At 36.8% G+C, this 22,695-nt stretch overlaps 1 protein-coding gene across 11 annotated transcripts in view; it reads left to right on the top strand.

Annotated features, from left to right (window-relative positions):
* MAGI2 (membrane associated guanylate kinase, WW and PDZ domain containing 2) overlaps positions 1–22,695 on the top strand; it is a 756,695-nt gene that overhangs the window by 634,114 nt on the left and 99,886 nt on the right. The window lies entirely within an intron of this gene.

Genomic DNA, 22,695 nt, shown 5'->3' with positions numbered 1-22,695 from the left:
GAGATGAATCACAATTTATTAGTACCTGAAGTGAGTAATGATTGAACTTCTTTAATTAAAGATCTTCATTCCTCTAAAGGCATTCTTATGGCACTGAATGTACATTACTTTGTGCTTCAAAAGAAAAGAGGGTTCTATACAGAAATGCTAATTACTTGGTTACTACTAGAGGTTGGAAAGTAAAGCTTTAGTGTTTGCATATGCCAAATCCTTAGAACAAGGAATATAGTAACATTTTATCAAATTGCAGAAATAATAAATATAAGGTATTCTAAATATCTGTAGATTCACATAGTCAATAAAGTATTTTTTCATATCTGTATTTGAAAGAATGATTTATAAAAGACAGAATCTGACATTTCTTTGGAATGAAGCCTAATTAAGAGTGATAAGTAAAAGCCAACAATGTCACTGTGGTATATGAACTTGGAGAAAGTTAATTGTTGCAGGGGTGCTATATTAGTTGGTATTAAATCTGATTTTATTTAACATCCATTAAGAATCTAGAACAGTGGAGTAAGCAACATTTTTTCCTGAAGATGCTGAAAAATTAGGGAGAATTGCATAGCAAAAAAAAAAAAAAAAGAGAATAAAGGAGATTAGAAGGGTTTTTAATCTCTTTATAATGTTTTTAACCGTTTTGTTCAAAACAATTTAAGTTGATTTCAATCCTGGGCTTTATTAACAGCAAAAAAAAAAAAAGCAAAAAAAAAAAAAAAAAAAAGGAAAGATGAAAGGAACTGAAGGGGGGCCCCCCTGGCCCTTTAAATAAAAAAAAAAAAAAAAAAAAAAAAAGAGTATAAAGGAGATTAGAAGGGTTAATGTAACCCCAAAAGATGGGATTTTATTTTGAAAAAATGCAAGCTAATCCCCCTCTAGAGGAAAACAATTCAGAACACCAATCTTCAGAGAGAAGTGGAGTGTGAAATCCAGTATGCTGAACAAGCCTGAGTAATAATAGACAGGAAAATAGATATTTCAGCAATCAGTGCAGGACAGTAGAAAAAAACCCTGAAGCAGCAACATACTCAAGCCCATGAGGGTAATTCCTCTCTCTCAAGAGAATTTCTTCTCAGAGCATCTATTCATGATCAAAACAAGTTGATCAATATGATAGTTTAACAAGTTCCGGTACATTAACTGAGCTGTGGCTATTTTCCACCCATTGCTGTAGCAGATAGATAGGAGATGTTGCATTGAGCTCAGCCCTCAATAAAAGCAGTAAAGATTTACACCATCTCGTCTTCTGTCAGACCAAGCATGGAGGTACAGATAGGTACCCTAGCTCAGCTGACACAAAATACTAGGTCCAAATGCAGTAACATGTTCCTGAGTCTTATCCCTCTGTTGCTGAGGCAGGGGTGGTTGGTTGCTTTGGAGAATGCAGAGAAGGGAACAAGAGCATGTTTTGTTTATGGTAAAGCAATGACTAAGACTAAAACAACTGTTTGGAAGTTCTACAGAGTAATTAAACGTAATGGCATGATGCAGAACAAATGGAAGTTTACAATCAGAAATCTCTGTGCATCAGAAATAAGGAATATACCTTAATGCAAGGACTCTGAAATTAAAGAAAAGGCTCATTTGTCTGAGTGATTCAAAAGAAGTGAAAAAATACAGTGTATGAGACAAATCTATTCTACCTGAGATGGCTAAATCATAGCTTAATGGAAATATAAGAACTGTTTTAAGGGGACAACCTGGATTTTTTTTTCATAAATTCACAGGAAAAGGGAATCCATGTGACCAAGTACACATTTATAATGCAGGTAATCATATCTATGCTAGTCGTCAGGTTTCTTTTTGTAGTCCCTGGGCAGAAATAGGCCTTTCTAGGGTGTGATTCGTGTCATTCCAATGTAGATGTTTCAAATAAGTCAGGTATACCCTAAATGTATATATTCTGCTTGACTGACTATAAGGGGAATTGAGGATGACTGCTTTAGATGTATGTGTCTATCCCACACATTATGAATAAGAAGCAGATGCTAAGATTTGGTCATGTGAGATAATCTGAATACAAAACAAAACTTAGAGAAACCTGATATGATTTTTAAATATTTACTGTGACACTGGTGAAGCAAGGCATACTTTCTTGTTACTCATGGGTCCAGTTTTTATTTTATTGTTTTTAATGTGTAATGACATTTGAATAATATCATCATTTTCCATCATTACCCTATGCATCCTGTCTTTAGCGTCTCATTTTCAAGATTAAGACCAAAGTACTGTTCCTGTCTGTGGAAGACTGTGTTTTGCATAAGGTTGTGTGTTGCCTTGTAATGTATTCTGTCTCTGATAGGAATATGGCCTGACTGCATAGTTCACTGTGGCAAATCCATTTTTGTAAGAGACTTAATTCCTCTTTCTCATCCAGCAATCTTTACCTGCATTGCAGACGAGAGACAGATTGACATTGGCTGAGATATATTCTCGCTGTAGGAAAAAAAATCATCTTCTACAGGAAAATATACTCTCTCCTATGTATATAGTATGCATGCAACAGCATTTAAGAAACCATTGTCCCTTAGCTTTGGAAGCGAGCAGCCAGAGTATGCAGGGGAAGGAAAGGTCTGCATGTTTCAAAAAGTTGGAGAGAATAGCAGTACTCAAATTTAAGGAGGCCACTAAAGAAAACTATCTGAAACAATGCTAAACAGAGACTTTCCATGGGATACTGCCCAGCTCATAGTGTAAGCATTTTAAAATTTCTAAAGCAGAAGTAGTAATTTACTTGTATGTTAAAAAACTAATAATCATGGAAATAATATTATTGTATATCTAATCTAAGAAAATGCTAAGCAGCACTTGTTTAGACACCAACTCTATGGCTAGAGATCTTACAATTTTCTTTCTGTTTATTAGTCAGGTTCTTTGCTAAACACAGATGCTCTGCTTAGTTCAATTTCTTTGCTGACCAGCCGTATAGTTTCCATTGTTTACTATAAGCTGACAGAAGTGTTCATACTGAAAAAAATTAAAATGCAAGGAGAAGATGGTGGAAGAGTGTTGCCAAAAAAAAAGGGAAAAAAAAAAAAAAAAGGAAAAATGAGCAGAAACAAAGAAGGTAAGAAAAAGATGGGAAATTTTTTGTTACCCAAACAGATTTACCCCTTTCCAGCTTTGTTCCAGCCTTCACACTTCACCCTCAGCTTGTGCAGCAGTCTGTGTCGACTATAGGCTGCTGAAATAGTCCTCAAAAATAAGTCTTTCTGAAAGCAGATAGAGCAGAAATTCTGCATTAGTCCACAACTACTGAAAAACAGCTTTAATGGTTGAAGCAGTATATGCTAAATTTATATAGAGCAAAATATTCACTAATTAGGACATTAAGAATTGGTTTTGGCATGTTCTACTAAATGAGCTATCCAAATACCTGACACAGGCCATCTCTTTCGGAAAGCACCTTTGAAATATATAAACCTATAGACAGCAGCCCAGCCCCAGAATTGTTCCCATCTAAAAAAGAACTGACACATTCAAATGCAGATCCATCAAGACTATATCTGAAATACTGTTGTTAAGGAAATCTGAAGACAACCCAGGACTGATTCATGGCAACTCCTAAACAAGTGCTGTGAATTAAACATTAAAACTAAATGCAAAAATTGGGAGCCTGACAAAGTTCCTACATCAGATGGTTATTTCATAATGATGGAATCCAAATAAGCTCTGAGAAACTGAGACTGTTAGTACAAAACAGACCCAGAAAACTGATGTACTGTCCATAGTGGTTAGTTGCAAGCTCACTCCAGGCATAGGAGTGATAGGACTGGAATAAGCCAGCAGCCAGTTTCCCCCTGACACAATACGGGATATAGTGTGAGCCACACAAAATGCACAGTCAAAAGGAGGAGGGAGAATTTAACGATGTAGATGTAAACTGTGAGAACAAACCATCTTCTGGTATCTTTCTCAGATTTTGTATAAAGCCCAGTAGAAACTTTTAACTCCCTAAGACTGCTAACAGATATCAGTACATCACATGAAGCGTCTGCAATTTCCAAAACATCCAGAAATCTCACAAAAAACATCTCTACATATTCTCGTGAATAAAGCTAGGCCCTCAAAACAAGCAGACTTCAATAGAAGCAATACTAACTACATCTTCGGTGCCCTTTGCATGGACTGATCTCAGATTTACCTCTTTACCGCAGGGACGACTGTTTAATTTTTTTGTCCAGGCTTGCTCTAAGATGTCTTTCAATTCCACTGGTCAGGAAAGCTTAAACTTCTTTTTCTCCAAGTTGTCCTCTCCCTTGGGAAGGTTGCACAAGATAAAGCTGCAGGGTTTATCTGTTAGCATCATCCTGCTAACGCTAGTCTGGCCCAGGCAGTTCTGGTCTCCTGGTTCCACAACCTCAGTCCACCACTGAGGTCTCTAGAGCTTTGACTTTGCTTCCGCAGTTCTTCATTCAAAATATTAAGAGAGTACCTGGTGCAAACTGGAGACCCTTTGCCTCATGGCTTGCTCATCCCCAATTCAGGATTTTTTAGTCAACAGTACTGTGGGTTTGAAGAAATGAAATTGTTAGAAGGATGGTGTAGGTTTTTGATTCGGGACTTATGGAGGTTTTCTGTCATCCTACAGTCTTTATTCTTCTACATTCCTGAGTTGCTGGTGATTTTTTTTCCTTCTAGTTGTTTGCTAAAGGAACCCAGTCTTGGTTTAATTGCTTCTTATGGATATTCTAAATTAATAGTAGTCTGTTCATGCTTAATTTGTTCCTGAAGGTATGCTTCTTTCTGGTGTCTCTGACGAGATATAGGGAGACACAAGGTCTGATAGCTCTCCTGCTTCCTGCCATATTTTCTCCTCTCCAGACAGTTATTCCAACTGTATATTTACTCCTGATCCCTTTTCTCTCATTTCTTCAGAGCATTCTGATGTTGAGAGGAACTTAGATCCATTTGTCAACATCTGCATTTTTAGCTCTGCTGTATTCTTAAATGACAGATATATCTCTTCTTTGTCAGTTTAAGGGTCATTTGATCCCACAAAGGAAATGTGCACATGAACCTGGTAGCGAACCACTGGCCCACTAGAAGTGAACCGTGTGAACCATTGATACCTAGAACTCAATGACATAAATTTCTTCTGCCTAACATGCTGCTAAAACATCCTCTTTCAAATTTCTCTTTCCGATTTACCATATCATTTTACCTTGCCATCCCTCTGTGAAGTGCTCTGTTGTTCCTGGGTCTGTGCTTTAAAACTGATGGAAAACAAAGGTCCAGAGCTGACCTTTTTCCTTTCCATCTCAAAATTATGAGCTTTTACATGACATCATAAACTCAACAGTTTCCTCAGCATGAGTTTTCTGTAAATGTATCCTTCTCATGCTGGCTTTTGAGTTGTTTTGGGTTTTTTCTCATTTTTGTTGCTGTTCTTAGCGAGTCATGCCAAAAATATTTAATGATCAAAAATATTGTGAGTCATGCTACATTGTCCACTTCATTGACTTTGCTGTTAGAGGTCATGTTGCCCTTTTCCCTACTCCCAGCTTTGGCCACTTGTCCCTCCCTATCTTTCCTACATAGAAATCAATACTTTGGGCAAGATAGTTTCATAACAGCCTTGTGAGAGGTGCAGTTGTCTTTCCTGTGTTAATTCCAGAAATAAAATCTCTGAAAGGCTTTTAGAAAATACTGTTACCATGCAAGAAATACTGCTGTTCTATTAACATAACTCCTGGAAGCACTGATTTCTAGATTCATTTTTACAAGGCGTCTGACCTTACAGGGTATCGTATTTTTAGCTGTGAGATATATGATCTCCTAGTACCCTTCAAATTATTTACATCTTTTTTGTCCTACACATTGAGAGTGTTTTATACTTTGAATTAACTTGAAATATTTTTAAGTTTCTTGTAATCATATGGTATGAAATCTATTTTAATAAATATTTTACATGTTATAGCAGGTAAACTAAAAAATAAGTTACATAGCCTAGTTTATGAAGGGATTCAATCTAAATCTTGTTAGTAAGAGAAATGGTAACCTTTCAGTAGCACAGGAAATGACAAATTTGAACAGAGGGAGTCATGGCAGAAGACCAGTTGCCCTAAAATTCACACTAATGAGACTTTCATATCTTTTCTTGTATAGCTCTGATTAGCAGTGAAACAGTGTGCAATTGCTTCCATATTTCTGAATAAAAGAAAAGAAACCATAGACCTCCTTAATGAATATGGATTCCTGAAAAAATAGACATCAATAATAGTTAGTAGCTATTACACTGTATTAATGGAAGTAGTATTAATTGCATTGCGTTTCAAAGTGATAGTGTTATGGGTTTGCTGCTTCTTTCTTATTAATGTTTGTGCACTGTGTGGTACATTTGTGGATAATTTTGCAAAGCATTAGATAAATCTTTTTTACATATATTGCATAGAAGGTTTTTAATGACTATTAGCAAGCATTTTGTTTCAAAAGTACTTCTATTGTTGGTGAAACTGTTTCCTAATGTAGGCTTATATGGTCTGTATTAAATTTGAACAGTGCTTCTATTAAAACTGATGGGGACTCTTCTCCTAGGGATGTGTGTGCCTGACTCTTGTTGACATTAGGAGGAGTTTGCACACTGGAGAAACAGGTCCCTCTAGAAGACCTCTTAGCAAACAGAAAAACAAGTGCGTAGACATAGATTCTCATCATTGCATGTCACAAAGAAGTAACTACCATTGCTCCAGTGGCTATTTTGCTATTAAATTCTTATGCCCAAGATGAGGCTACATGCAGTAGGCAGTCAGATGTTATCATTATTAAGTCTACACAGAGACTTGCCACGCAGCTAGGGTTTGTGCAGGGCTGCAGGAGCTCTGCCGTCAGGACAGGCAGCTACTTGTCTCTGTTGAGGAGTGCAGGGCACGTTTGTCTCTGGTGGCTGCAGCCCTCATCACTGCTCAAACCCAAGAGCTCTGCTGACAGCACTGCAGCCTGATTTCATTCTTACTGATATTACTGAATTAATTAATGCTAATCAATGAAATAATGCTAATCAAAGAACAGTTTGCTTGAGAAAACAGACTTTTTGGCTTGCCTATGCTGGAATCTGGCCAGAGAAGTTTCTCCTCTGTTCTTGCAAGGAGTATTATCAGAAAACTAACCAGGTTACTTTGGTCTGTGTATCTCAGTGAAAAATGGCATCTTTTGAAGCCAAATACCTCCCAAGCATGGTACATGGGAGAACCTACTGCAATACTGGGGCATGAAGAAACTTGTTTTTTTCCAAATTGCCCATAGTCTAGGCTCTGAGTGAATCTATCCTTCCTCAGAGGAGATCTGGGAGATCTCAACCTAAGGAGGGAGAACTACAGAGCTGGGCTCTAAAAAAAGTATCATACAACCTGTGCTTGTGTACTGAGGCATGTCTAAAGTTTAGTCTAAATGTGTTGAACAATGTTTCTGTTGGTTCAGTATAATGTAATGTCCTATTAAACAACATTTGTTGGGTTTCCAAATCTGTTGTCAAAGTACATTGTGTAGACGTTGTGATGTGGTGATTTGTAACATAGTGCAATATTTTATAGTAATAAAGTAAGCTAATACACTATGAAACAAGTGAGTACATTATCTATTGTGCTACAGACACGAGACACAGCACTGGGAAGATGGGAAGATGTGATTTTCAAGCACTTCCTAAACCACTTACAAAAGCTGCAAAGCTCCCTTGGCTCCTATGGTTTGCCTATCCAGTAAAAATGCAGAAACTAAATTAGTATCCTAGAGGAGGTATTTATCCCTGTACAATTCTTTAGACAATTTTCTTTTATATTCTAAAAAAGGAAAGGAAGGCTTTAACAATGGCTAGACTTGCCCTCTATGAGTAATGCTCAAGTTTTTTTTATTTTTTATAAACCAAGAGCATAAATTTATTAAATACAACACTGCCCTTCTCAGGAAGCCTTTAGGTGACTCATAATTCAAACACGATCAAAAGCAACACTAGGATACATACACCTTTGCTGTGTCACCTTCAGATTACAGTATAAAAAAGGACATGGAAGCCAAAGTTGTCAGGCACAAACTCTGCAAGTTGACTCCCAAGTGTGTCAAAACAGATTTCTAAAATAAATAAATTGCTTTCCAAAGCCATATTTGTCATGACTTGGAACAGTATCTCAGTATATAAGAAACATACTGTGCAGTTTTCTTGTTTGATAAATGAGAAAAATCTTTTTGTTTTTATTTTGTACCTTTTAGTACCATGAGCTTAAAGAAGGCAAGCTTTCTGTGCAGACATTCCTAGGGTCACCTCATTTTTGTCTATATTTCAGTTAGGCACAAATTATATTTAATGGAGTTTTTAAAATATTTTTTTCTCTAAGCCTTTTTTATTGCATTTCATGTGTTCTAGATAGAGAACTTCTAAAGATCCTATGATAATTATAAAAAACCTCTGTATGTATGAATTAAAGAACAGGCTTAAAACCTCTGAGAAAATATTTCAATCTTCTTTAAATTCATTTATCAATTAATTTCTGTTTCCACAATGAGTTGGTTTTTTCCCTAGCAGAAAGTTTGCTAATATTTTAAAAGGATAAGTGATGATGATGATAGCAATAACAATAATACAGTTTTTCTTAAAGAATAAAAAAAATCATTAAGTAATACCTCAGGGATTAGTTCGCATCAGAGAAAATGTCTGCTGATTATGGGAAATACCTCAGTATTATCTGCATATATTTTAATAGCTTAAGTAAATATATCTGCCAGTACAAAGACAACATGTATCCATTTGAAATAATTTCTGTATTTTGAACTGCTTGTTCTCAATAAATGTGATTATTTTAGGCATCTGGGGCCAAAGCAGTGCCTCTCTGCTGCAGTATAACATTATCGTATCTCTGAAGTAGTGCAGAAGACACCCCTATCTATTCCTTAAAGAAAACAAAAAAAAGGAATGACCAGTGAATATACTTGTTCCTTTTTATTTTGTAAATATGACCCTAGTGGGATAATGTATCAAAAGATCCAGCTGCTCTTTTGCATAGACCTTTAGCCTCACGCTATTTAAATGTAATGTTCTCAAGAATGAGTATCAGGAATTACTAAACAATATGGAAAGATTCTTGCAGAGTAATTTAACTGTGTAACCAAAATTAAGGATGATTACCTAAATAGGAGGCCCTAGACCAGTCCAGAGAGAAGTCTGGGGAATACAAAAGTCCACAGGGCTTGGATCTGTGGCCAGTGAGTGACTAACAAATGTGGCAGAGCCAAAGACAGTCATCTCCAGCCAATTTGTGCCCTTCTTCACTAGCTTTTTCCATGCTTTACCAGATCCTTTCTCGGCCTGTATGTTTATTGCTTTTCATTCTGGCTCCATTTTCCTTCATTTGAGCAATTCAGAGAAGCTATCATTTTTGAATGTCAGCCCAGTCTTTGAACTTAGCCTTGCTTTGCTCAGGAAGTTGAACTAGATGATCTCCAACTGTCCCTTCCAATCTAAACATTTATATTATTCTATGGTTCTCCATCTTTCCGGCTTTTGGGGGCCCAAGGTGCTAAAAGAGAGGGTCTCTGACTGAATGCAGTAAGTCATCATCTGGATAATTTTAAACTTCTTCCACAGTACTTCTCAGAGACAAAGAGAAATTATTTAATCTTGTCTCCTTATTACACCGTATTGAAAATATATATTTATATAAAACAAATATTTATTTCTTTATATATGAAAGTTCTTTAGAAATCAACACAAACAGAAAGAATGAAGACACACCTTTTGATTTCAGCTTGCCAGTTGTGTTGATTGAGATTACATACACAGCAAATTATTCTCACACTATAATTGAAAAATAATGCAGTGTTTGTTTCTTTATTATGTAGCTTTCCTGACAGGTATCAATGGCTTATGGGGTTGGCTCTAAAACAGAAACAGCTAGATATTCTGATCCAGCTAACATTCACTACATGGACATCAACTACAACAATTATTTCTACTAAGGTTAATCTTAATTAAACAAGAAGTTTATCTTGTAGCTTGTTCATTGTATACCAAACCTTCAACTTTATCCAGCTCTAACAGAAGCACTTTTGGGTGCATTCTTCTAAAAGAGGAACTGGATATATATAGTTTCAGTCAAAATGGCCCTTTTTAAACAGACCTACCATTCAGCTACTGTAAACATCTAAAGTAGGTTAAATGAATAGTATTGTAAAGAGTCTATTCTGCCCTGTTGATTTTAGAAATTCACTTACCAAACTTTCGTATTTAAATTTCTACTCACATTTGGCGAGGTAAATCCCAACTTAACTGTAAAAAAGTTAGATTTCTAGCCTCCACTAGTAAAAATAGTTACCCCATCAATCAGTGGTGGAAAATGGGCACCTGGAGAGGATGACATGTCCTTTTATTCAGTCATTGCTTAAGCAGTTTGTTCTTCGAGTTTGCCCACCATGCTCCAATGATTACAGAGAAGTCTGGCTGAGGACCTAGGCTTAGCTGACCAGACAGACAGACAAGGGTGTGTGAGATGAGTCCTGTCCAAGCACCAGAGGCAACCATAGAACAATTGAAGGTATGAAAAAACCCCGACATTTATTATCACAAAGGTCAGCATCTTTCTCACACACTATAGCTAAGTCTGGAATCCCATTTATGCTACCATAGAAAAATCTGTTGGTGTTTTTTAGTAAAAGGGAAGTTATAAATGTGGGCTTGCAGAAACAAAAATTATTTCAGATTAAATATACGTTAATATCTTCATTAATATTACACGTTTGATTATAAAATTTAATTGTTTTTATATAATGAAATTTTGTAAGGCTTTACATGCAACAGTCCCACTCCTTATTTTAAAATTAAAAGAAGTAAAATTAGTATGGCTTACACTGAATTGGAAAATCGGTTAACTGATTGATCTTTTAACATAAGTAGGAAATCAGTAAGAGAATCTATTTTTAATGAGCTTCCTGTAGGATAAGTTCTTGGCTTTTGACTATTTTACACTTTTTATGAAGATCCTGTAGAAAAGATAAAATCAATACTGATAAAGTTTGCAGATGGCAGAGAGATTGGTCCACATCATTGGACAGATGACACATTAGTGATAAAGAACAATGTGGAATACTTAATAAAATAAACATCAGCAAACAGGAAGCATTTTTATGCAGTCTGTATAAATTAATTTCTGAAACACAGAGCAAAGAATGCAGCCCAAACTTGCCAAAGTGCTTTTGAATCATTATGGATAATCAGCTGAGCTTAACATCACAATGACAAAGGCAAATACACTACAATTTCTTAAAATAAAATTTATTGCTTATATATTTTTCTTAGTAAGATGCCATTGATAAACTATTTTATTGCATTTATTATGAATGTTGACAAAATCAATGAGATCCTGTTCCAGATTGTTTTCCCGTGCTTCTTCAGTTGTATTTGTTTTTCTATCTTTTTTTTTGTTTTTCCATATTTACTTCAAAATTATTACATGACACTTCCAGCCTCTTGCAGGAGTCTTATCTTTAACTAAAGTTTCTGTTATTGTTAATAATGACCTGACATGTGGGAATTCTCCAGAATTTTCCATACAGTTGTTTATTAAAAGCTTGTAGAAATGGAAGAAAAGGATCTGGCTTGGGAAAAGTGGTCTAAAGCAGAGCTGAAAGGATAGAAACCAGATAGTGAAGAATTAGGGATTCAGAAAAGATGGTTTGGATCATGTAAACAGTTCTCTAAGGAGACATGTTGTAGGATGATCCATTTTTTCGGCAGAAAGGAAGCACAGTATCACAGTCCCTGATCTAAAACATTCTGGGTACCAGAGTCTACTATATCTATAAAACTGCTTGAAGGACATTTATGGTTATCATGAGGCCCTATTTACTTAAAAAAGTTGCAACCACCCTCTTTATCAAGTAAATAATAGCAGTCTGATGGAAAGCATCTATTTGATTTCTTCCAAGTGTGTATGCTACCTTCCTTCCTCTGAGAAGTTCCTGGGTCAGGCAGGTCGTCCTGCAGTGAAGACAGATTACTCCTCCCTTAGGGCCTCGTCAGGGAGAGACATTTCCAATGGCTGTGGGATCTGAGCAGGTGGAAGAGGAGTCAGGGCAGAGAGCTGGAGATCAGCAGCTGAGTCTAGGAACCTGCTGAGAGCAGCAGGGAGCAGACATATAGGCCTCAGGTGGAATGGGATGAAAATCTTCTGGTACTGGCAGGGACTGTAAAGAGCTTGTTTTAACTCAAGAAGTCATTGATTTGACTGGAAACGAGAACCTGTAATGTAGGGCAGGGAAAGCTGTTCAGAAACCACTTTGGATTCTATATTGTTTCTATATTTGCTTTTATGAGTATATTCTAATAAATGATTATTTATAGTAATTTTACATTCTATTTGAAAAAGTTACTTATTTTAATTTTATTATAATGAAGCCTGGTGCTTTGGGTTTTGATTTGTTTTGGAGAGCCTTTAGAGCTGTCTGTAAGAAGGAGTCTAGGCAGATCTATCTTAAATCTTTAGCTAGCCTGGGATTCAATCTCAGGCAGGAAGGAAACACCAAAACAAAATCTGCTATGTAGCCACAAAATAAAAAGCAATTTCTTCCGCTAGCATCCCAGGTTAGCATACTCTGCACATTGCAGATCAAAGTCTTGAATGCTGGAACTAAGGAGTGATGATGCTTCTCCCCTTGAGCACTAACTCTGACATCATTTCCCTGACTATTTAAATAAGAGTTCATAATGAAGATAAAAAATTACACAGAAATTCTAGGGATTTCAGATTTTTTTTAAAAAGGCAAAAGTAATATTACACCAATTTTACAATTTGGGGTGATAAACACAAAGTTAGTATGCATTGTTGTAATTATGAAGTCAGAAAAAGAGCCCTCAATGGAAATTTACTATTACTACTTTTCCAAAATTTCCCCTTCTGCTATTTAAAACAACAAAGGTTATATTTGGAAATATACACAAATCTCGAAGAATAGTGGATATAAAAATAAATAGTGATCTGAAAAGCAATAGAACAAATAAGAAAACTTTTTTTAAATTCTGCATTGAAAATAATGTTGCAAATTAAACCCAACAAATTCAGGAAAGAAAATTGCATGCTTCTGAAATTTTGCATGTGCAGGATTAAATCTTGTTTCTAGAGAGTGAGTATTAATTCTGAAGTATTCACAAGCTTTTTTTCTGCTCCCCGCCATGTTGTCTGAGAGATAAAGGACTGCAGTGTAACAAGATATGTATGTTTGTCGTTTAATCAAAATGCATCTATTTCTAAGTGCTGGTTTAGAAGTTGCAATTCAGTTGCACTCTAACTCATTCATATTAGGAAAGGGATGAATAAAAATAAATTACTTGTGTTTGTGCACAGAGGTACCCACTTTTATTCATTAATATGTGACAGCTACTTGCACACTGTTTTTTCCAGTTCTCATTAATAGTAAATAATCTTTACCAATTAAAGATGTTCAGCATGTCTCCTGTTTAGGTTCTGGCTTTATATAGCAGAATAGTTACCCAACTCAGAACATTCTTCATGGAAAAGCTGTTCCATGGAGGATCTGAAGACATTTTTGTTTGCTTTCTGTTGTATATTTGCTAATATTTTCAAATTGCTGCAATAATTTCTGAATTATTAAATTCTGAGTAGCTGGATGTATTTGTGGGGGTTTTTTTGTTGTTTGGTTGTTTTTTGGTTTTGTTTTTGTTTTATTTTTAAGGTTGGACTCGATGATCTCAGAGCTCCCTTCCAACCATGGTGATTCTGTATGATTTTGTTGAAACTGAAATGGGATTGTAATTGGTTTCCTCTAGCCTATGAAATATTATTAAATTTCAAACACCTCCTCCCAAGGTTGAGTCCCAGACCTTTTAAAAATTTCACCAAAGAGAACACCCACTGAGAAATAGAGCAACTTTGTCTACAACTGCCAATTGCTTGATAGATCAAAAACTCAGTTATGTTATGAGAAACAAAGGGCTGTTTATAATAGGATAAATTAATTCCATGTTATCAGGACGATCTAATATTTAGTGCTTGCTAAACATTAGATAGTCACTAGGTGTTTTATCTGGAACTTAACTAGAAATTTCATCTGAGAGATGGTGTTGTTTGGTTTTTTTCCAATTAACTGTTCAATATATTGTGGAAATACAGCTGCTTTTCACAAAAATGGCTTTAGCAAATCACCATTCACCAATGAAAACTCCCTTTGTCTGAAGATCACTAACAAGCTCTAATTTAAATCAGCCTCTTCTTCCTCTTCTCCTGCAGTAGGCCTTTTGTTGTTGATCCCTGTGACATGAATTGTACTTTTAAAATTAATTCATCAGAGTTAAAAACAAAACCCAAAAAGAAGCCGGGGCATATTCCCCGACAAACTATTTCGTGTCCTAGCTGATTGGGATTATACACCAGCAAAACTGTGTGGTGACTGGGTAAAGAGCATGCAGATCTACCTCTAGTGTGTTTTTATTTAGCTACCCTTCAGGAAGGAAAAAGTATTTATCACATCCAATTTTATGACTATCACTGGTTAATTTTACTGTCCATTTGGATTCCTTCAGCCAGCTATGGTCTTCGAGCAAAAATTCATAGTTTTTGTTCTGAGATCATATGGACATATATGAGTCTACTGAAGAAGAAAAAGATCTTTCACAGATCCAAAGGCACATCCAATTTTGCTTTCTTATTCAGTAAATTCTCATTTTAAATATGGAGGTATCCTAGCTAGGTATCCTAGCAAATCTTTTTTAAAATGCTAATTTTAAAGCTTAGGCCAGCTGTGAGGTGCACAAGGTGCTTCACGGTTGTCAGCACCATCTCTGTTTAACTTGTCATGTTTATGTACTGTTCCAATTTTCTCAGTATTGAGGGGCTATTTCCATTATGTTAGACATGCCGTCTAAATCTCAACATTCTGAGATCAACTTATGTTCCTCTAAGAGACAGAGCACTGTCACAGGGGAAAAAAAATTGCCTATTCACAATTTTTCTTGCTTTTCTTTGTATTACGTTAATTTAATTCTTATCACTTCCCAACTATCTTGTCAGGATCCTTTATCAGCATCATTTTTTAGTGTTCTATTCATTAACTTTTTAAAGTACTGCACAGGAATTCATGTGACCAGCACACAATCTAAACATCATAAAATTCACATCAATACTGTTCCTCTCTCATTGGACTTAAGGACACAGCCTTTCCTTATGTTAATTGCTCATCTCCAAACCTTCAGAAATTCAGAAAAATGTGACATTTCTCAACACTTTTTTTCAAGCCAGGTCATCTTGATCAATTTATCATGCTTTACACTCTTCAGTGTTCTGTACTGAAATAGTATCATGCCCATCAATCATTATTTCTCTCTCATTTTTTTATTTCAGGCTCCTATGGTCTTATGCTAAATCTTCGGAACTTCATGTCATTTTAACCATTATAATTTAGATAGCTGCAAAGCTGTTACTAATTCCACTTTGTTCTTCTTGATATGTGAGTTGAATACTGAAAATTACCTCCTGACTGGGTGAACATGAAAGCAAAGAGGTTTATCTCTATTAGGTGCATGTCAGTGTGGACAGTATCAAATCTTCAGCAGCTCAAAGCAAAGTGAATTATCAAGAGGTTCAACCAGGGAAATGAGTTTAGAAATTCACTGTTCTTTTCACAGTTTTGTTACTCCTTGGACATCCCTTGCCGAATATTCCGCTTTCCTACGCTAAACGATATACATTCACAGCTAAGACTCAACCATGTAGAACTTGAATCTTGTGATTAGTTTTTGTTCTACTGTTAGTCTTTTTCTTTCACTGTCTGCCACTCTTTGTCAACCTTTCTGTTCTACCTGAATCTCTATAACCAGGAGGTCTGTCAAGCTGGTGTGAAGGAGCAGGAAATTGGAAATAGATTATTACCTTGAATAATGTCTGGATCCAAAGAATCAAATAAACATGCTTATTCCAGCATCCACCACTGTGGCCAAGTGGCACGATTACCTTTTAATTATGTTGCCATCAGGTGTTTATCATTCCACCATGTGGTATGAAAATGAACCAATTATAGTTAACACACCTGAGCTCCTGATGCTTCCCATTGTCACAGAAGAGGTTTCAAAGGCAAATCAATAAAATTCAGAACCCTGCTGACAGCTTAATGCATATTAAATACAAAATTCTGAACTTACTACAATGTTATTTAATAATGACAGAAAGGCAGTCAGGTAAAACCAGCAGGCTCTCTCAGTCTCTTATTAACTTATCTGTTGCTTTATGATGAACTTTTGTCCAGTGCTCCCAAACTGCAGAGAAATCAAGAGGAGTGGGACTCTAAGCTCACTAACAGACATCCAGGACCACCTGAGGTGCCCTGAGGTATCAAGAAATCTTCACTGGAATGGCAGAGTTGGTGGGAGACTCAAGGTTGTCCAGGCTGACAACTGAAGCTCTGAAGTCTCCCATAGATTCCATGTCATATCTGCCAATCCAGCACAGATTTCTGAGTAATGTAAGGTACAGCACTCTTGGTATTGGAACTATAGTTGTGCAGCTGTGTTAAGTTCCTAATTCACTATCACATCAAAATTTAGTTGTCTGCATGTCAGTGTCTAAACTTGGTGCAGGTGTCTATGTGTCCATTGTAATTGATGTCAGCTTCAGTAACCTGAATAAATGTAGGCATCCTGTACTTATTTAGACGCCTTAGGGTATTCCACCTCACCTCCCACCCATAGGTCCTTTGTCCTTTGTCACAGCTAGCAATGCCATGAGGTTACACATTCCAACCCAAAAGACACTAAATGTTGATGCAACTGAGTGGATATCTGGAAAACTATTTGGAACAAACAGAGTCCAGACAGTTTTTCAGGTCACTGTGAGGTTTCCATGTCTGTCTGGTTACCTGAAATCTTTCTAGACTCAGTTCTCAGCTGTTCTACCTCAGTTGCATGGTCCAACACTGCTTCTGATGTGCTGTTTTTCTGTCTCCCATTAGAGTGGAGCATTGTATTGTGAGGTTTCCCATTCAGAATCAGTCACAGACACTAAGGCCATTTCCTGACATTTGTCTATTTTTATTCTTTTATTAGGGATTCTTCTGATCACAGTTTCAGGGATAGGATTAGCTGGTTTTCAAATCAGGATCAGGACACAGAGAGGGAAATCCTGGGTACAAGAAAGGGAAGTCTGTGAGAGTTTGGGAAGAGGCATTTGAAGAAGGGGGTAGCTGAGAGAGAACATGGATGCAGTGAAGGAATTTAGAAGAGGAGGAACCGACAGCATAGATGTCAACACTAAATATCTGGTGACTCCTTTTCATCTGTCCCGTAATATGAAGCTTACATATAAGCAAATGAATAGATTTATTATTGAATACTTTTCCCTCACACTTGCTGAAGACTTTTTGTGAATGTATTTTCGTGAAAAGGACTTTAGGACACTGTATACAAACAACTTATGCTCCATCTACATTTTAACACAAAATATTGGGAACATGCCTTCATCAAAGGGCATTCATCAAAGTGACATGCCATAATGTAAACTGAGATTTCTCTGATGTGCTTAGAAAGTGTAAAAGCTTAAATGGGAGCAGATTCTAAACACATGAAAGAGCAGAGACTCTGGCATAGTTACGCAGAGTTTCTGACTGTCAGAGAGCTCTGAAAATGCAATGCAGTGTTCTGAAAAGTTAGTTTTGAAGCTTAAATTACCTTTTAGTAAAGCCAGGCTGAATTGTCAGGCATGTTCTTAGCAAGCCTACAGAGTCTTTATGGCTATGGCAACACTCGCAGGCCCTTCTGGAAGCAACAGTCAAGAGCTGTCAGGACTCTGAAGACTCAATTTATATTCTAAATTATGCTGCTGGTTCAGTGTGTGTGACATATGCCAGTCTTTTCGCCTTGCTGTGTCTGCTGTGCTCAGGGAGAATTGCTTGCCACAATATGTATGCCCCAAATGGCGCATTATTTGCATTACTAGCTCTTGCTGCATTAGAGCAGTACAGTAGAGAGTGTAATCCCTAGCCCAGACATGCAAACTAGTGACATTGATTTTACCAGCAGTCAATGGACAACACACATGAGCAAAACTGGAGGTTCTTCAGGGAAAATTTCCTTCTGCCAAACAAAAGGTTCTTTTTCTTGACCTTTTCAAGGTGTTGGTAGAGTTTACAGCCTATGAGCAAACTTGTTTCTCCACTCCTCATGTGTTAGTATCTGGGCATGCAGACTTTTGCTAATTGGGTTAGTATTTACGTAAAATATGTATATTATAGATGTCACTGAGGAAAATAAGTTTGTCCAATACCACCTGCAGTTGCAAATCATAGGCCAGGATATGGACCTAGGGATTTGAACTTTTAGTAGGAACTTCTACAATAGAAGGTAAGAGACAAAGGTCTTCCTCCATTCCATAAGATATCTTTTTCTACTCCAGGTCAAGTTGTCCCCCTAAAATCCATTCTCAATTGTCTTGTAGCAACATTTTCTCTATTCTGAGACATGGCTGCCTTCAGGTAATATGGTTTGCTATCATCAAGGAAATAAATCTGTAACAATGTAACAGTGTTCTCGTAATAGGTGCTAGAAAAGAGGAGAAAGTTAATGGAAAAGTGTCACCCAATGAAACATTCTGTGAATGTTAAGTATCAAACTTTGTGGAAAATAATCTGCTTTTGTTGACCACATGAAAAGCTGCTTGTTCCAAAAATTTATCTCTCACTTCCAGGAATTGTTGCAGATTTTTATTATTTTTCCCAACTCTAATACATTTAAGCATCAAAAACTGTCACTGGCAATGTTGCATTTGCTTCTGCACTTTTTTAGCCAGAAATTCTCTGCTTCACATCCAGATTAATCAGAAGGAGACAGTATTTAGTTTGTTGGGTTTTTTTCTAGTTTCATGAATTATTTTGAATCTCTGACTGATAAGATATTCACAGAGCTGTAGCAGCCAAGCAAAATAAATAGCTGTATGTCCATTAGAATGTAAATTAACTCATTACTATGCCAGCTTCTGACCTTTTGTGATGGCTGTATTCCTGCTAACAAAGACTCTTTGCTATTCATGAAAGTGAAAACGTCATGGTAGCTTTAGATTCTCTGGTGTATTTTAGAGGATATTCTCATAGACACAGGTGACCAGTGAGGGTCCCAGCTCACTGGCAAGTACTTCTATCATTCATGACTTTGAATAGCTATCCTTTTTCTAATTATTTGTGGAGATCTGAATATTATTGAAAAATTGTTGCTTAAGAAGGCTAGGTCAGTGAAACTTCATGAACTTCACAAAAAAATGCTCCTTTGTATAAAAAGATGAATATTAATTTAGCACCTGATCTCACAGTTAATTACGTTTTTGTATCAGTTCTGTGGACTTCAGTGAGATGAGATCAGATTTAATTTCCCAAGGCACTCCTCTACCTCCCCTCCTTTCTGATAAACCTCTCCATGTCACACTTTATGCTATTCATCAAGAAATCTGAAAATTTTAAGGGAAGAAATATAGACTTGAGCTCATGATGCCCCCAGGTCATCTGGAGACGAACCACAGAAGGTGCTACCCCAATGGGATCTAAAGATCCTGGTGACTTTCCTGTGAACTGTGCCTGCTCTTTGCCTTGCTCCTTCAGAAAATGATTATCTGTGGACAGGAACATGTTAGTTCTTTGGAGTCACTTTTCACAGGTGTAGTAAGACAAAGATAGTGAAAAATAGTGCTGATTTGAACGGGAGCACTGCTTCTGTAGCAGTCTCACTTGAGATCTCACTGAGATCAGGAGCAGTGGAATAGTGGAGCATCAAGCAGCCGCTGAGAATCAGTTTGTACCATTGCTAGCCTCTTTCAGGCAAAACTGATTAGTAACATCTGGGAATATGTATATGGCCCTAGAGACAACAAACCTTTTTCACAGTTTTATAAATTTGAACCTGCATTTGATATAACAACTGATGACAGTCACCAGCCTTTATCTCAGTGCAGCACAGTGCTACCTCAGCTACTTGCCCTGCTGCCAGTGCGTAGCCTACTGCAAGGGAAAAGCCTTGGGTCTAATGTTGTGGACCTGATCAAACATGATGGGTCATTCATCTCACTCTGATGTTGACTGTGTTGATTTTTGACCCATGGCATCGAGTGCCATAGCAACCAAAGACCAAATGGATCCTCCACAGCATGGCGTGGTCACTCTGAAGGACAGCTGACAACAGGACTAGCTAACTTCATGCTTGAAGAGCTAGAGCTCCCAGTCTTCTTACACCTACTCTTTATTTCAAGGTAAATTAACTTTTTGTTATTGCTAGAGTAGGAGCTCAGTACTTGAGGCTGTTTGAAATAGATGGATCTTTGAAAAACTATTAGATAGTAATGAGTGATTTTATTAGAAATGGAAGTTCTGTTTTCTATTCCTGACAAATCATCTGATATTTTAAATATGACATGGCCAATTCAAACTTTTTGTCACCTGCTTGTTTTCATAAGTATTACTTCCATCTATTTTATTTCCTCTTAGATTTTGTTTACTGCAGTATATAAATAATTTGAATTTACTTGTTCTCCTTGACCAGGTTTGTTTTCCTGAAAAGGGGAAAATATTTGAAAAATAATTGAATTAATGCTATATTTTTAAATTATGTATGCAAAAACCTACCCTAACATTATCTCTCCCACGAGTATTTTTGGAATTTTATCTGGGAGATATTTTGCATCTTAATGAGCCCAATTGTAGCTTGACTTCTGTGCACCTAATCGGACCACACAGCATGGCACAACAAAACTTAAACATACAGAAGGAGAAGCCATATGTAACATGCATGGTATGAAACAGTTCCCTGCATCCTGCTAACTGTGTACACCGCGAGTCTGAACTCTCAGAGAAGTCCTGCACCATCACATCCATTTGAAGTTAATGGGTATTTGACACCTCTGGAACTCGGGCCCAAGTGTAGGCAACTGATAGACATCTCAGGGATCCCAGTGAGAGAAAGAAAAATTACAGAAAAAAAAGTCTACTGCTGCAGTAAATTTATACAGTAACTTTTCTAGAAAGGAAGACTTTTGCTGAAGTGAATTGTTGTCACATGGACATTGATAAGATGCCCACGGAGTCAGTTAATGCTCTGGGAGTGCTCATCAGCCATCTGTTCATTGACTTCCAAGCAACTACATGAGAAAGGTCTGTGCAGTGGTTGGGACAGCTTTGCACAGGAAGCCAGATGCAGCAAGGCTTTTACAGGGAAAAAAAAAAAATAAATTAAAAATCCCAGCAAAAGCTAATGGGCAAAACACTTGCTGCATCATCGGTGCGACAACTGATGTGTGCCCTGAACGTTGCTTTGGATGAAAAGGCTTTATCTTTGATGCTGTTGAGTTCCTCCCTGCAGCACTACCACATGCCATCACTGCAGAAATCAAACTGTTCCCGGGCTTCAGTTTAATTATACATACACGTCTGCCACAGAGGTGAACATCATTAAAGGATTTCGTTGTTTGGCACCACCTACATTAGTTACTTGTGATTTTACAAGGTCTTAAGAACTTTTCCAGGAATCAGTACAAAATAGTGAGGAAAATGGTTTGTCTAGTGGAAAAAAATAATAGAGAAATGCAGCAAAAAGCATGCACTTGGCAGCAGACTAGTAACCAAAGGCTGGGTTTGTATTACTGACATTACGGAACATGCCAAATTCAGGATTTTTACTGGGAAAAGAAAAAAAAAGAAAAAAAATCATGACTCTATCTTGCAAGTGCCAAGTCCTGTCTGATAAACTGCTTCTAGAAAGCCAAACTTTTCAACAATAAATACTGGCTGAAGTGTAGGGCATGTGAAATCTGTAACCATATTTTATGAAAAAAGCATACTAAAATTTGTATATAAGAAGAAGTAGATACAATGAGTGTGATGTAATTTATCTTTTGTTATAGGACATCTTCATCGAAAAGGAGGAGTACAGTAAAGTGAAGCTGGAATTTGCCTTGATCTGAAAAGAAAAAAAAAAATCTTTTTTTTTCCCCCTCAAATACATTTGAATCCAAAATTTGTTTTCTGTTACTGGTGTTTTTTAGTGAAGTTACAACATAGAAACCGTCACAGCTCTGATTTCCAGGGAAGTTCATTTTGGAAGGTGGTAAATATAATTTAAAAGGCAATGTCAAAAATAATTTTTCTAACACTGCTTTATAAGAAAATACAATTCTGATTTTAAAAAGCATATGGTTGTTACTGTACCTCAGTTTATTTATTTAAAGTGAATGAATTAACATTTCAATAAAGGTTTTGGCCACCAGCTGCTGTACCTTATTACAGAAAGTGGTCAACACCAAAAAAATAAATCATTGTATTCACAAAACTAGCATTGGAGAACTATATGAGGTTACATATTTTATCCTTACATGCTTACGTTACATTACACTAGGTGGTGACCATAGTGTTTTCCTGCCAGCCTCTAGCCTAGTGGTGGTGGTTGCTCTTTGACAGAAGCAGGTAAACCCACTCCCCTGTCCAAAATTTGTTCAGACCTATACTCCTGCCTTGACAAGGGTTGTTAATAAAGACATTTAAATTTAATAGAAAGATATGGTGGTCTTTAAAAAGTGAGCCACAACTTATGTGGTAAAGCTATTATGAGGAGGGAAGGCTGTGAGGCACATGGGTGACAAGAAAGCCACTCACGGGAAGAACAGGCTGCATGAAGTATTCTCAGTTAGATCTAAGCTGGCTTTTATTATTTCAAATTTCAAAACTGTATGT

This window comes from Calidris pugnax, unplaced genomic scaffold, assembly GCF_001431845.1.
Source record: "Calidris pugnax isolate Ruff unplaced genomic scaffold, ASM143184v1 scaffold44, whole genome shotgun sequence".
Lineage (NCBI taxonomy): Eukaryota > Metazoa > Chordata > Aves > Charadriiformes > Scolopacidae > Calidris > Calidris pugnax.
The sequence above is the reverse complement of the archived record's forward strand: the minus strand, read 5'-3'. Positions and strand labels throughout refer to the sequence as shown.